The sequence below is a fragment of the Macrobrachium rosenbergii genome, chromosome 2, assembly GCF_040412425.1.
Source record: "Macrobrachium rosenbergii isolate ZJJX-2024 chromosome 2, ASM4041242v1, whole genome shotgun sequence".
Classification (NCBI taxonomy): domain Eukaryota; kingdom Metazoa; phylum Arthropoda; class Malacostraca; order Decapoda; family Palaemonidae; genus Macrobrachium; species Macrobrachium rosenbergii.
Genome location: NC_089742.1, coordinates 39,962,422 through 39,978,679, shown reverse-complemented (window position 1 = coordinate 39,978,679; position 16,258 = coordinate 39,962,422). Strand labels below are relative to the sequence as shown.

The following is a 16,258-nucleotide window of genomic DNA, read 5'->3' as shown; positions in this document are numbered from 1 at the left end:
AGAATCATTAGAACAGGAGAAACATTTTGAAAGAAGAGGATTGAGGAGGATAATACATAGCATAAACACTTTATTATTACTTTTACACAAATACAAGTATTCATGGACATGAAAAGTGGGGTGATGATGAAAATGAAAGGCACTGAATTTTAATTGTCCCTAGATCCTGCCTAAAGCATACAGTTTACCTATAATATGAAACAGGTGGTGGTTCTGTAGCAAATCAAGTTGAAGGAAGGTGGTTAAACATTGTATACATTCTTGTAACTTCCATATATTTCCACGTATAAGACGACCTTTAAATCCTAAAATTCACCCCTAAAAATTGGAGGTCATCTTCTACAACTGAAAATCAAACCTTGAATTCTAGTGATGTTTCTCGGCAGGCTAGCCTCGGCCTCGGTGCAATTACCACCCACTTAAATGAAAAGATTCACATAATGAAATAAACTGATAAAGGTAATAAAACCATTTTTACCTTATATATTATTGGAATATTAGAGAAATAATTCCATATCATTGAAATCGACTTTTATCTATGCAAGCCCGGCTGAGAAAATGTCAACATCGCGTTATGGTTGCACTCACAGAAACATTTATCTGTCAGTAACCTTTCAGGAATTCTAATGGTAGGGTAATTACGGTAGTAATAACATTTAGGAAAATATATTAAATTTTTATTAAAAATTCATTATTTTGGTGAAATAACACAATTTTGGATTACATACAACTGTTATGAATAATTTAGTCATGAACAATAATTGTGTACAATCATTATCGTACATTAGACTAACCTCTTTTTCCTCCACCTCTTTATCCCATCTTCTAGTTGAATGAGTTAAAGTAAAAGAGAATGATAAAAGTATTGTTAGTAACGCTATGCTCGTTGCGTAAACACATACAGCCATAAATAACCAAACGAGAAAAAGCTGTTTTGCTATGAACACCCAAACCTGATAATAGAGATATTTTTACATTCAGTACTATATACCCTTATTCACTATGGAGAAAAGATATTTTTACATTCAGTACTATATACCCTTATTCACTATGGAGAAAAGATCAGTAAGGAAATATACTGCTAAATTTTAAGTTGCAAGTTGTAGCTGAAGCTGAAAAAACAATGTTCAAGCTTCTAATGACTATAAATAATCATGCATCGGCAACATAGATGAAACTCCCGTAAACTTCGATGTGCCATCAAACTAGACTGTAAAATAAAACTGGAGAGAAAAGTATTTTAATCAAAACTACTGGGCATAAAAAAACACATTTTACTGTTGTTTTAATGTGTATGGCAGATGGGATGAAATTTTCCCCCATGGTTATCTTTAAATGGAAATTGATGCCTAAACAAAAATTCCTGAATGGTATTGTTGGCCACATTCACAAAAACCTAAACAGTGCAAATGGTGCATGAACGCTATGTTTGTATTTTATAATACAATAGTAATATGAAAATACTGTACATGCAATATTATTGGGTAAAGTATAAATTTTTTTAAAGATCCATGGAAAACATGCATACTAATTTTTTTTTTTATATTACGTTACCAATATGTGAATATTACATACGCTAATTTTATAACTCGTGTACGATGCAACCCCCTTAAAATCAGCTTCAAAATTAGGTCTTCAAAAGTGGCATGATATGCGAGTATGTACGTTAACCAAAAGCTAGCGTACACACATCATTTTGTAATTAGTCATGATAATTTACCTTAATTTTTTGCCTCGTCTTATCTAAAGGTCGTCTTATACATGGAAATATATGGTAATAGAAAATGTGATGTCATTCTAAACTGTTTCCTCAAAGGAAGAATATTAAGGAATGGCATGAAACACTGGGCCCACAATCCATAGAGGCAATATAAACCAAACTGAATACAGTATTAGATTACAAATTGAGGCTTCCCCAACAGTGGTGACATTATACTCACAAATTTGAGAATGGAGTTATACTTAACTCATTCTTTCATGAAGACATACCAGCACATACAGCCAGCTGTTCCTTTTTGAAGAATAGGCAGAATTAAAACACAAGGTTTGTTTGTTATAAACCTATTCAAGTTTGGTATTTGATGTCTTCAATGCATTTGATATTTGTAGATATGAAATTTGTCCCAAGTTGTTCTTATTTGAAAAGCACTAACAAAATAAACATTTTTGGTCAGGACTTTAGCTATTAAGGCAGATTATGTTGAGTAATTGCAACATATGTTGTATGAAGAATGTTTAAATAACATTATGTTGTATGAAGAATGTTTAAATTACATGTTGAATTAATAATCGTTATTTCTTTCATTACAGTTTACTACTGGAATTCATCAGCAACTTGTCGGCATTACTAGGGTGTTTGCAGCATTCCTTTGGCCTCTAGTTTTACCTACCTTTTAGCGTTTTACTTTACAGCCATTTCTGCTCACCAGTATTACTTAAACTATTACTACTGTAATTGGTGCAACTTACTGTGCTTTCTCCCAGTTCCATTTTCAATTCCTCTTACTTAATGTCCTTTATTCCTCTTACTTAACGTCCTGTATTTTCTGGATCTCTGTCTTGCTGTCCAACCACTCCAACTTCCACTTTTCACTGTCTAGCCTTGAATGGCCATAGTGCCCCAGCACTTGGCTTGACAGCGTATATTTACGGAATCAATCTCGGATGTTTCAGTTATCAGATTTGACTTACATTTTACTGCAGTGGCTGGTAAAAACTCTTTGTGGTAGAGTGGTGTTACTAAGAAGCTTCAGGTTAAATAGAATAACTGTTGGAGAGGTGTTAATAAGAAGCTTCAGTTTAAATGTAATAAGACAGGCAAAATAAGAGATATACCAGGTACAAAAATGTAAGATAATTTGGTTAAGTTCTACGTGGTCACAGGTGACTTTCATATTAGGTACATAAAAGTACTTAAAATGGAAATATTTTTACTGTGGTCACAGGTGACTTTTACATAGGGTAAACATAGTATTTAAAATAGAAATATTTCTAAAAGCCTGTGGATAACCTTAATCTTAAACTGTAAGTACCAATGTTTATTGAATATTACAATAAAGGAAGACCAGTGTTTATTGAATATTACAATAAAGGAAGCCCTTGTAGCCAATCTGAATTTTTCTTTAAAGGAACTGATGCAGTTCAATAATTGAAACAAACTATGGGTTACAGCTGCAATGAGTATTCAAGAAGCTCAACTCCAAGTCCCTATTATGACAAGATATTATTATCTATAAGACTTCTTGAGAATAGAAAAGCTATCAGGAATCATTTGTACTCCTGCCAACAATATTATCTCTATTCTATGAAGGTCATACCTCACAAATTTTATTCCACAATACTACCTCTAACTATACTGCCCACAATGAAGATATTCCATGAAACCAATAAGGGCCCATTCCTCCTTACTAATTAACTATTTGTTGTTGATCATATATCAGCTTCGGGAAAAAGAGTGAAAATCAGAAAAACCTACTATTTATCTCACATTAACTTTGAGCCCAGGCAAATGTATAGTATCAAACAATGACCTGTTTACTGCAAATCAAAACTGAGTTGACTAATGTACTTGAATGCTTTTTTATAATACAAACAAGTAACACGAAAGTAAAAAATCTGTTCTTAAACATACATGACTTCTCAGTTTAAATTAAATACTGTATACAAAATATAGCCATGACTACCTAACAGCTGATATTATAATGATAAATTCATGCTTAATATTAAGTAACCTGAAACATCCTGGTCTATCTGATAGCTGTTACTAAAAAGATGATAATTCTAGGTAAAAAACTTGTACCCTGAAATGTATCAAGCTACTTAATAGCAAATATCTACAATGCTAAGAAATTCGAGTGAAAACAGTTTAGCCTGAAACATAGCTGTATTAGATTTATAAGATATTTTAAGTAAACAAAAAATATGTAGCCTGAAACATAGCTGTATTAGATTTATAAGATATTTTAAGTAAACAAAAAATATGTATCCTGAAACAAACAGATGATGATATGCTTCTTAAGTATAAGAATGACCTGAAGCATGCCAGGTAGTTAACACTGAACCAAAAACTTAAATTACCTATAATATCTAGAAACACTAGGTTACTTGTAACTGGTATCAAACATATACTACTTTCATATAAAAAATTATATATCCCAAAACATAGTGAATACCTAAATACTGATGTCAAACAGATAAGAAATTTGCATTACAAACCTATTCACTAAAAAAAATAATGAGCCACCTGATGGCCAATTCTACATCAAAAAGACCAAAAATCCCCAAGGATACTGAGGTGCCATATAGCTATTGTAAAACTGATAAAAAAATTAAGTATTTTTTATCCCGAAAAACAGAGCTACTTTATAGCTGTTAGAGAAATTAAAGTTGAAAGTAAACTATGAATGGAGAAAATATACACCATGAAATACTGAACCAGTAGCAGGTTTCTGTTTCAGTGATACTGTAGATTATGTGAACTAACACGTGATAAAAACTGCAGTTCCTATTTAGAAAGTACAAGAAGCAAAGCTGAACTATTATCCACTCTAGTTTTAATAGTCAAACAAAGTAAGATTATTCTCTCTCTAGCAGTAATCAGTACATTCTGGTACATTTGTACAGATTGATAAATAAAACTAGTAGCCTCTTCATGTTAATGTACTGCTTTCATAGCAGATACCTGCAGAATTCCATAGTGAGACTTGAGTCCCTTTAAATTTGTTCCCTTTAAGCTTATAAGCCTTACACACTTTCCTGGAGAGTTGAGGAAGTAGTTGATGCTATGTCACCATGAGATTTTTTACTTTGCTATGTCACCATGAGATTTTTTACTTAAGTTATAAACAGACCCCAAACATCCTACACCTGAGCCCCTTTTATTAACGGGTACAGAAGCAGGCTGTTTTTAAGACTAGTGTTAAATGCCTGTAGTCTTTTATCAAGGACATCTTAATGAAATAAATTTGATTTGGTCATGACACTAAATATTTGGTAAATGAAAACTGGACTGTAATGTAAATTTCACTAAAATGTGCCAATCAGCAAATTACAACAAAAAGTTCCCACCTTAAATATAATTATTCACATATCTGGTAAAATTTTACAGCATCAACAATGTCTCGCCTCTCTCCAATGTGTCTTAAATCCTCCAAGTACTCTTTTTGGCTTAATCCTTTTCCAAAGAGACATTTACAGCTCTCACCAACTGAATTTCTCATTGTACTCTACAATTGGTCCATAACTACAGGGTAAATGGCAAAGAAAATCAAACTAGTCTTGCAGAATTCAAAATTTCATAATACTGTACCAAGATGTTTTATATAAAGGTTACAAACCCTGAAATCATCTGCTTCCCTAGTTCATTTTGCTACTGTAATTAAAGTTCTTTATCAAAATTAATTCTTTAAGAATATTCTAAGACTTATATTGGCACCGAGTTCACAAGGTTCAATTTCACTTTTAATCTCACTATTTCCTTTCTGCCTTGGGTCAAAGTCCCTGGGTCAAAGTCTAAAATTTAAAATTGCATTGCTTTGAGTTTTTGTAAAACCAAGCTCTAAAAAGAAAAATCTGTAGTTTTAGTTCTATCTGGACAATCTTTTTTTATCTTATCCAAGTCACATCTCCCAAGAGATAATTATTTTGTGTCCATCAAACACCTACCTTTAATAAAATGATACACAACTTTGGGTAATTTTCTTCAAAAGTCATCAGTTACTCTCTTCAAGATGGATAACCTGAAAGGTTGAGAAAGGGATTAGATTATGGAAAGTTGAGGTCTTCTCATTACAAGGTAACAAAGTTAGAACATAAGTAGCTAGAAATTGGCCTAAAGCAGCCTACACACAGGTTTCAGTTACAGAGGGCAGAGGGGGGGGGGTTACACATGGGGTCTTTGCAATAGTAACTACTTAAAAAGATCAATTTGGGTCTTCGAATTAAATTTCACTACAAACTGACAGACATTTTTTAATGCATATAAATTATTATTATTATTCCATCAAGGCTTGCTACGAATAAGTATGTTACAGCACTACCATCTGATGCCAATCTCTCTGAACAAAAGGAGTGTCAGGAAAAAGAAGTACTTGGCCTTAGTTATAACCTTGTTAAGGCTTTTGGCAATTTCCCAAAATCTGGGTGGGAAAGTTGAAATTAAAGCGAACTTCTAGATTCAGAATAACAATTTATTTTCACATAAAAATTATGTACAGTGATAAGCTTTCCTCTGTGACGACTATTCTAAGAGCTACTGGAGTGCTAAGTCCATAACCTATACTTAGAACCACATTCTTTCTGTCTCTGGGTGTCATTCCCAGTTGCCTGTGCAACACTTTAAATTGCACTTTTTTTGAGTTTCCATCAAATAACTCTACACTACTCCCTTCCAACAAATATTGCTTTTGTACAAAGGTGATATATAGAGGTGGAAAGTTTTTAGAGAAAAAATATTTTGCAAAGAACCATACCTGTATCAACATTCTCCATAAACATGAGTATTTCATGCAAATTTTTTCTAGTAATTGGTAAGTAAAATCACCACAACACAGGCCATTAAAACTTCTGTAGTTCTACATTTCTCGAAGACTAAATTTTTCCATTTTCATGTTCTTTAAATACTTGCCTTGCATCAGTCAAGAGACATTGCCCAAAATCTTGCCCAGCCCTCTTGGGTTTCTAAAAGGCAGTTCTAATATCATTGCAGGTTACAACTGCGTGAAAATCTCCAATTAAAAAAATGATGGACAGTAAATGTTAGTTTCAGCAACTCAGTATCAATCTCTTCAATAGTTCATGGAGACTTTTTGTTTTCAAGTTTAATCCATCACCTATACCCAAACATTCTTTAAAAGATTAATCAAATACTGTACAATATCAGATGACTCCATCATTCTGAAATCGGTGTACCTTGTGTTGCTAAAAAGTTCTGGTATCCAGTTTTTGCAAAATCTATACCTGAATCAGTTTTCTATACTGTACTCCAAGGTTACATACAATAATTTCTAAAAATCCAGCCATATCAAAATGGAAAATACATACATCTGGAAGTTTCAACTATAATCATTTTATCTGGAACCATGGTCATAGTTAATGGCCATCAACCTACCCTCTCTGAGAGTTCAAAATCTATTAATATTGGGTCATCTTCAAAGGCCTATTAACCAAATGGGTGACTCTCATTACGCTGAACTGTGGGAATTCCTATAAGTCTATTTTATCTGAACCAGAGAGTGTTACAGGCCTTAAAATGCCAAAATAAATACAATTTTATCAAGACCTAATTTTGAATGTTTCAAAAGTTGCTACAAGATTTACTGAATGTTTGTTTTCAGATCCTGAAACTGATGGACTAGGGTTTATACTATTGGGGATATTTCAGATATATTTCATGACATAAATTGTCTATTGCATGAAGATAAGAACCTCAATATTATAAATGTAGAGCCAGTAATTTTAGATTCAAAGAGTTGTAGTGATGAAATGTTTCAGATTATAACCTAAACTCTACAATTGTGACTTTTTCTCTGAAACTGTTACTGGAATTCTCCTCTTGTTTTAGAAAAGAATCCTGGCTAGATATCTATTCCGGATCAGCTACTACAATAAACCAAGATCATCAGCTCTGAAGCTAACTGAACTATTTTCCCACGCTTCAGTTATCTTGATTAAATCTGATGACACATGTGGTCCATTAACTGAAAATCATCAGGCAAAACAAGTCAATGAAAATGGAGTTTGAAAATACATAAATCTGAGTACTGTAATGTCAGTTGGATTTAGGTAGCTCCTCTCTTATGTACACAATCCACAAAAAAGGCCTTGGAGTCTAGGGGAGGGGGTCTACAGAACTTTTTTTAGGTGCGCCACATACCATAATCTAAAACGAATCTATGATATCCAATCACCTAAATTGGAACAACTATAAAAAGTTGTTTTATTATATCTAGCAATGCCAGTTCAAGGCCTTACACTTATAAAAGCTAAGAAATTTAGAACTAAATAACTTCCAAAAAAATTCTTTTTATCGACTTCAACAATTTAATATCTCTAGATATACAAGCACCAAAATGCTAATACTGTAACACTTCTGCACAGGCCTATACAGTATAACCACTGCCGCTAATTTTTCTTATTTAAAAAACTATCTCATATATCCTGGGAAATGTTTAAATTTCTGAGGAGACATACCTTAATTCTATCCCAGCAACCTTCATTGCTGCTTGCAATTCAGTCCTGAGTCTGAAATAAAATACATTCCTTCAGTAATAACTACACAACATCAAAAGTACTTCCAACACTTTCCCAAAGATTAAGATGTCTAAAGGTATCTGTCTGTGCTTCCTTTGCCCAGTGTACAGTATAGTATGTGTGCAAAAAAAAGATAGCACACAATTAAGTTAGAAGGAAAGGTGAATTCTGAGATAAGCATCTCAAAACATAAAAAACATTGAACTTTACCACGAGCTGTGTTATAAGGGTGGTAGGTTGTAGGATGCAATAAGAATAGTAAATATGAAAGAAGGTCTATGCTTTTTTAGCCAATGTGGTTGATACTGTGATAATGTCTTAATAACAAGATGCTGGAAGTCTTTCAGCAATGCAGTAGAAACCCTCCAAATTGCCTGTGGTCTCTAACTGGTTTATCAGGCAATAAATGTCAAAAGGACACCTTCACAAGAAACAACAACTAATTACCTCCAAGAAACCAGTTGAGTTTCTATTTTTCCCACATTACATAAAAAACTTCACAAACTATGTTAACAGAATGTTTTGGAGACAAATTAAACACAAAGGATGAATATCTCTATAAAATATGTTCTGCACAACAAACGTATTATAACGATGTGGCGAGTAAGAGGTAGAGTCAAGGTGTATTCTAATTAATTGATACAAAATCTCTAACAGGTCAAGAAGTCTTGCGAGCAGAAAAGTAGAATTTGACATTAGAAGAAAACGGAGGGATGTCTATGTACAGTCAGATGAGTTTTCTCACACCTGAAGAATGGTTAACAATTCTATATACAAATTAGGAAGAGGTTTCAAAAGCATATGGGTACAAAGTTTGCAATGCCTTACATACATTAGGAATTACAGTTCTGACAAGGACATAAAGTATCTTCTGAAAATTGCATAAAAGATCGCTTGAATCAGGAGCTGGATCCATTTGTCCTGAGAGTCTCTGTGCGTCATGTAGATTTTTGTTTTGAAGCGAGGATGGCCTGAGAGTCCCAGTGATGGCTCTGGACCTCAGAGTGCTTCCCTCCCAAAAGTAAACCTAGGGGAGTGGGTCATAGTTTGGGATATAGGCCAGTTTTAATCTGTCAGTGGAGACCCAGGTGATTTTCCCTTCCACTGTCAGCTGATACACTTTCTCTCTGTGTTGCAGTGTGGTCCCAAGTAGGCTGGAGAGGGGGGTTTGTATGCGTCTATTCTTATGAACGCATACCTTGCTATTTTAAGGTCTTTGGGGTGTGTTTTTTTCTTGCTATGTTGTATGTTGTTTTCGCCAGCATGATGTTTCCAATGCTCTACGAACATCTGCCGGTATTGTCAATGATTGGCCACAGAGTGCTTCTGCCAGCGATGCATTGAATGCTGCGTGTGGGGTTGTTCTTAATCCCAGCATGACCCACGGTAATTACTTTCTCCAATTCCCGCCTGACATCTGGCAGTGAGTACTGATTTGCGGAAGCAGTGCAGCTGCTCCACCGTGCTGTCCTCTTCTGGGTTGTATGCTGAAGTATGAATGAATTTTGTCCCAAGGCTGGGTGCAAGGGAGCTCCAAAAGGTGGAGGTGAAGTTAGCCCTCTGTCGCTTGTTATGTACTGCGATACTCCATGCCTGTTGACCCAGTCTATTAGTACTTTTGCACAACTCTCTGCTGTCTGCTGCCTTACTGGTATTGCTTCTGGACATCTCCAGTTCCTCTTGATGATCATGAAGAGATACCTGTACCCCTCGGAGGGGGTCAGGGGTCTCCTGATGTCAACGTGGATGTGGGCCTGTTGTCGATGTTGTTGTCTGGAATTCTCCTATCCCCACCTCTGTGTGCCTTGTTACTTTTGACGTTTGGCATGGGAGGCATTCTCTTGCCTACTTTTTGATGTCCGCTTTCATTCTCCACCAGGTGTACGCTCTGACAAGTTTCAGGTGGTGGATCTGCCTGATGGGTGGAACAGATTGTGAGCGAGGTTAAAGGTTTTCTTTCTCAACCCTAACAGTAGGTATGGGCGAGGGCGTCCAGTACTCATCTCGAAGGTGATGGTCATCTCTCCGTTGTTGATGGACAGGTCACTCCATGTAAGGACAGGGTTCTCCCGCCAAAGTCGCTGTAGGTCCATGTCATCCTTCTGAGCCAGTGCTATTTCAGGATATATCATGATCTGGACGGTGTTGATGGAGTTTGGGGAAAGGGCCTTTCAAGTATCTGATAGTGCAAGAATGTTCTGCTATCAACAATAGGTGATGATGCTGTCTTGCTGACCACCCGTCTCTGCTTTTGGCTAAGGAATGTACCAACAGTTGGTGGTCCATCTGCACCACGAATTGTCGTCCTTCTAGCGTGTGTTGGAAGTGGTGATGGCTCTGTGGACTGCCAGTAACTCTCAGTTGAACATGAAGTACTGTACTTTTTTTCTTCTGGTGATAACTTCTTGCTGAAGAATGCCAACGGGTGACGACCATTGTCTGTGTCTTGTTCAAGTACCGTGCCCATTGCTGTGCTACTCGCGTCTGTCATTAAGGTGAGGGACCCATGGAGTAAAGGAAAGATTAGTGTGGCAGCAGAGGTGATTGCTTTTTTTTAGCTAGTGTGAAGGCTTTATCTTGTTTTTCATACCAACATAGTTTTTCAGGTTTTCCTTTTAAACACTTATATACTGGGGCCATTATTTCAGCAAGGTTAGGTATGAAACGGTGGTAATAGCTACTCATTCCCATCAATTCTTGGACTGCTTTGATTGTTGTTGGGTTTGGGAAGTCGGTGATTGCTTGGACCTTCATCGGGAGGGGCTTGATACCGTTGGGGCTTATTTGGTGGCCAAGGAATTTCACTACAGGCAGTCCCTGGTTAATGTTGGGGGTTCCGTTCCCAGCTGAGCTCCGCTAACCGAAAATCAGTGACAATAGCAGTAATGATCCGCTTAACGGTGCCATTAGCTGGATATCGGCACCACTAACTGGGGATCTGCGCCACTGATGACCCACTTAACAGCGCCATTAACCAGAGATTGGCGCTGCTAACTGAGATTGGTGCCGAAAATCCAGTTAACAGTGTTGCTAGACAACTTCTATAAAACTGGATGGCCATTAACCAATACCACTGGTAAGCAGGGAGTGCCTGTACTAGTTTTGCCCATTTGCATTTGTCTCTTCGGAGTATAAGTCCATTTTCTTAACATATGTGCAGGACCCGCCTGACGTCTCTCTGTTTGATGTTGGAGCTGAATATCAGTATATCGTCGATGTAAACGATGCAGAAGGGTAGGCTGCGCAGGATTTCGTCCATCAGACATTGGAAGGTCGCACCTGAGTTATGAAGGGAGAAGCAGCTGTAGTTGAAGGTTATGTGCCAAAGGGGGTGATGATGGCCGTTATTTCTATGTCCTCCTTTTCGACCAGGACTTGGAAGTATCCCTTCACCAGGTTGATCTTTGTAAATATTTTGGCACCCTCCATCTGGTTGGTTGTGTCGGCAGTGTTCAGCAGTGGGTACCTGTCAGGTACTGTCTTAATGTTGAGTTTCCAGTAGTCGCCACAAGGTTGCCATGTGTCATCAGGTTTTGGTGCTGTGTGTTGGGGAGATACCCAGGGGCTGGAGGCTTTTTGGCATGTTCCTGCCTGTTCCATGTCCCAGAAGGCTTGTTTGGCTTGGGCGAGTTTTTCTGGGGCCAAACATCTGAAACAGGTGTGCACTGGGGGACCTTCAGTGACTATGTGGTGCTGGGCGTGGTGCTTTACGGGTTTGGTCAGGTCGTGCTGTAGGTCATCTGTAAATACCTCCTGGAATTCCTGTAGGAGGAGACTTATCTCCGGTGCTGGAGTCAGCGAGTGGGGCTACGGGGGTGGGTCGTGTGATAAGCTGCTGTTTCGCTTTGCCTACCCATATGTTGTGGGCTTTTAGGAAGTCTGCTCCTCAAAGTGCGATTGTTATGTCTACTGTGATGAACGTCCAGTTGTACTTCTTCACGCCAAACGACACTTTCATGGCCTTTATCCCATATATTTTCAGTGAGGCTCCACTGACAGTTAACATATGTAGGGTGCTGGGTGTTGGACTGAGGCGTTCGTGCGGGTTGCCTGGCATGAATGATTTGAATGTGCTGGTGTCGACCAGGAACTCCATATTTGAAGTTTCATCTACAATGAAAAAACACTTACAATCTTTTTGCTTGTACCTGGAAGAAACACAGTGGAAAGCAGGTGCAGTGTCTCTTACAAGGAAACCAGTCTCCCCACCGCTGACGTTTATTTTGTTGGGTCACTGCTGCGACCCTTTTGCATGTTTTTTGACATGCGGCAATCATTTTCACATATTTGGGCTTTGCTCCCAAACCTCCAGTGGTAGAAATACCCCTGGGATGTTGTTCTTCTGTTCTGGGCTTGTATTCTGGTTTGTTTTTCCACCTGGAGCTCTGGTAGTGGTGTATGGAGGCAGCGGGGCCCTCTGGATTGCTGTCAGTCTCTGTGTCAGTCTGCTGCTGTGGCTGGGGGGCAGCTGTTGCTGCAGTTGGTTGTATAGGCTCCATCGACTTGTGGGACAGGTGGGTGGCGTCGACTGTCTTTAGGAAATCGTCAAAGTCCGTGGTTGACGCATTGGGGATGGCCGCGACTGTTTGGCAGGGTAATTTTGTAGGTTGGACCTCTCTCACAAGGTCCAACGTAGTATCTGGGCAGCCATCTGTGGTGGGGATCATATTTAGCTGGCATAGTTGCTTGTAGGCATGCGACGGCTGTTGGTCTCCTATTGCTGCCCCTACACTGTCTAGGAATTTCCTAGCTCTGAGGATGGGCGGCATGCTGAAGGATGACCTTAGTTGGGCCTTCAGCATTTCGTAGGTGATGGTTGCCTTTTGGTCATGAGCCATTCTTCAAACTGCTTGAAGACGTTGTCTGGAAGGAACTCAAGGACGATGTCAGCTTTGCAGGATGAAGAGGAGATATTCTTCGACCTGTAGATGGTCTCTGCTCTGAAGAATCTGGCCTCTGGGTTGTGGGTTGTGAAGGGCAGTAGGTGGATGTTTGCTGCTGAAGCATTGTCGCTGGTGCTGAGGGTGGCTGCTTCAGTTATCTTTAGGGTCACCAATATAACGAGGCGGCGAGTAAGAGACAGAGTCAAGGTGTATTTAATTTAATGATACAAAATCTCTCACAGGTCAAGAACTCTTGCAAGCGGGAAAAGTAGAATTTGACATTAGAAGAAAACGGAGGGATGTCTATACACAGTCAGATGTGTTTTCTCACACCTGAAGAATGGTTAACAATTCTATATACAAATTAGGAAGCGGTTTCAAATACTTATGGGTAGAAAGCTTGCAATGCCTTACATACATTAGTAATTACAGTTTTGACAAGGACATAAAGCATCTTCTGAAAAATGCATAAAAGATTGCTTGAATTAAGAACACTGGATCTGTTACCTGAGAGTCTCAGTGCGTCATGTAGATTTTTGTTTTTAAGTGAGGATGGCCTGAGGGTCCCTGCAACAGCTCTGGACCTCACAGTATCAATCAAAATGACAGCTTAAATGGAATGGGGTTTATAGGAATATTTCTGCACACTGGTTAAGTAGTCTACTCTGTCTTACAAAATCAATATATCATTTCTGTACAGAGTACAATACATGAGCAAAAAATAAATAAAGAATACAGTTCCTCTGCCTTGTGACATTTGTATGATTGAAAATGATACTTCTGGTGAAGTTTAGACTTCTGTGCTGTACTGTGGCAATCTTTTTTAACATACCATATTTCTATTTCAAGGTTCATGCATTTCTATAAGAACTACATAAAAACCTTCAGTAATGTCAGTGTTTATGGCAAATATGACTTATGCATATTTTACTAAAAGTATATATCGCTGCACTCATATTGGTCCTGATTATCTTATTAGACAAAAAAATAAACTTACCTCCTGATTTCAATAGCTGACTTCTACCTTATGAATGTTGAACAGCATTATACCTCAATGTCAGCTGGCATATTTTGATGTTAAAGTGGGTCCTGGTTCCTCCACAATGCTCCCTCCACAGTTCTAAACAGTAAGAAAACTGCATGAGTAGGTGGGCATCCCATCGTTTCACTACGTCATCGTTTTGATCAAAACTGAAATAATTTCAGTACATCAACAACAATCTGATACAACCCAGTTAATTTCACAAAAATAAATGAAACAGTGATTTATTCACATGTTTAAGAGTTTCTGTCAAAACTGTCACATCTGTGTTTATCAGCACTCATTCAACACATGCACAAACATTTACAGGCCTCCTAGCAGCCCTGAAAAAAAAGTAGGAGTCTGACCAAAAAAAGGTAGGAGCTATAATCTTAAAGAAGTAGGAGTGGCTCATGGATATGCGATATTTCCAATGTGACATTTTAAACATTTAAATGCATACATGTAGGAGTGTCACATGGATATAAAGTGATATTTCAAATGTGACATTTTAAGCATTTAAATGCATACATGTAGGAACGTTTAAAATTCATTATCAAAGAATAATTAATCAGTACAAGTAAGCAGGTGTTACTTGCTTCATTATACTAAATAAAGACTTTTTTTAAAGGGGGGGAAACCCCACCAAGGCCCACCCCTTACCAACCTAGTAACAATAGGTAAAAAATACCTAGTTTGTTCTATTCTACAACTAATTATAAAACAAAAGTTACAAGGCCCTTGCATTTGGTTTCACCCTTTTTTATTAAATTATTTGATTCAATTACACAACATTATCCACTTCACATTTTCAGTGAAATATGCCTTTGACTAGCATTCAGCAATACTTAAGTACTGTAATATGCAAACAAAAAGGTATAATCAATCAGATTAAATATCAATAGTTACAAAAATAGAGCCTGTATATAATGAGCTTCACAATACATTAACATCTCAAAACTAAATTACTACGATAATTTGTCAGTCACTGAGATGCACTATCACTCAAGTTTTTTTCTTCTTGTTTAGAGAAGCAATTTCATCTGAAATTTTGCACTCCCGGACTCTAGAAGAGCCTGAGCAGTAGCTACTTCTGCAGGATCAACTTTCTTGGCTGTGCAAGCTTTCTTCAATCTCTGATTGGCTTCATTCACTTGCTCTGGTGATTGTTTACAAAAACATTTATATAACATTAGATGGCAGCTTATATATAAACCGAAAACATCATCACTAATAAAGTGGCTAATCAACAAATCAATAACCAAACACACTGCCACACTCATTCAGCACACTTCTGTACTCTTATATCTATTCAGTTATAAGCACTGATTTTTTTTAATCCTTTCAAACTTTTTAGTAGGAGTTTCCTCAAAAAACAAGGAAAAGTAGAGTACTAGGCAGCCTGCATTTAGATCTCACAACTAGATCAAAATTTACATAAATCACATACTATCTAATATGTTTTATACCTTTCATAAACAGTTCCTTTTTTTACTCTTAATAATTTCATGATTCTAATATTTTGTATTACCAATATCTTAATTACTATGCTGATTTTGCAAATCTAAATTTCAGGGCTGTTCCTTTTACCTCCCCAGAAGTTTTCACCAATAGTGAGTTTTAATTCCATGTTTTTAGTAGATTCTGGTACTTGAGAATTGAGAAGTCTATTGGACGAAGGCCTGTGGAAGCGTAATAGCTCACCCCTGGTATATATCGACATCTGTTTGAGATGATCGAACTGGAGGTAGTAACTCCAGCATTCTACATAGCTTTTTTCTCTGGGATATATAGCAATCTTATACCTAGAAATGTGCTAATTGGAACCAATTTCACTGGGTGACACAGGTCTTCCCCAAGAAATAGATTTTTCCTTTGTCAAAATCCCTTTCTTATGCTTAGTGTAATTTATCCCAATTGGTGTTAAAATGTGTGAAAAGTAAAAAAATTATGCAGCGTGCATTCGAAAACAAGCTCCTGTCATTGACTTCAGCGGGTGTTGTTATTAAATTTAGACTTACCATAACAATACTTTATAATCTCTTTATTTGTTAACATTATTTATTGACAAAACATATATCTGAGGGAGAAATTTAGGTTAGTA

At 37.2% G+C, this 16,258-nt stretch overlaps 2 long non-coding RNA genes across 2 annotated transcripts in view; one reads left to right on the top strand and one right to left on the bottom strand.

The window, feature by feature from the left end:
* LOC136845573 (uncharacterized) overlaps positions 1-5,686 on the top strand; it is a 24,409-nt gene extending 18,723 nt beyond the window's left edge. The window contains exon 4 of the long non-coding RNA XR_010855190.1: positions 2,311-5,686. This is a non-coding gene — a long non-coding RNA (uncharacterized lncRNA). The remainder of the gene's footprint in view (positions 1-2,310) is intronic.
* Positions 2,914-16,258, bottom strand: LOC136845581 (uncharacterized). Its single transcript, XR_010855194.1, has 3 exons — positions 14,131-16,258; positions 8,191-8,241; positions 2,914-5,738 (listed from the first exon to the last, which is right to left on the bottom strand). It is a non-coding gene; the product is annotated as an uncharacterized lncRNA (long non-coding RNA).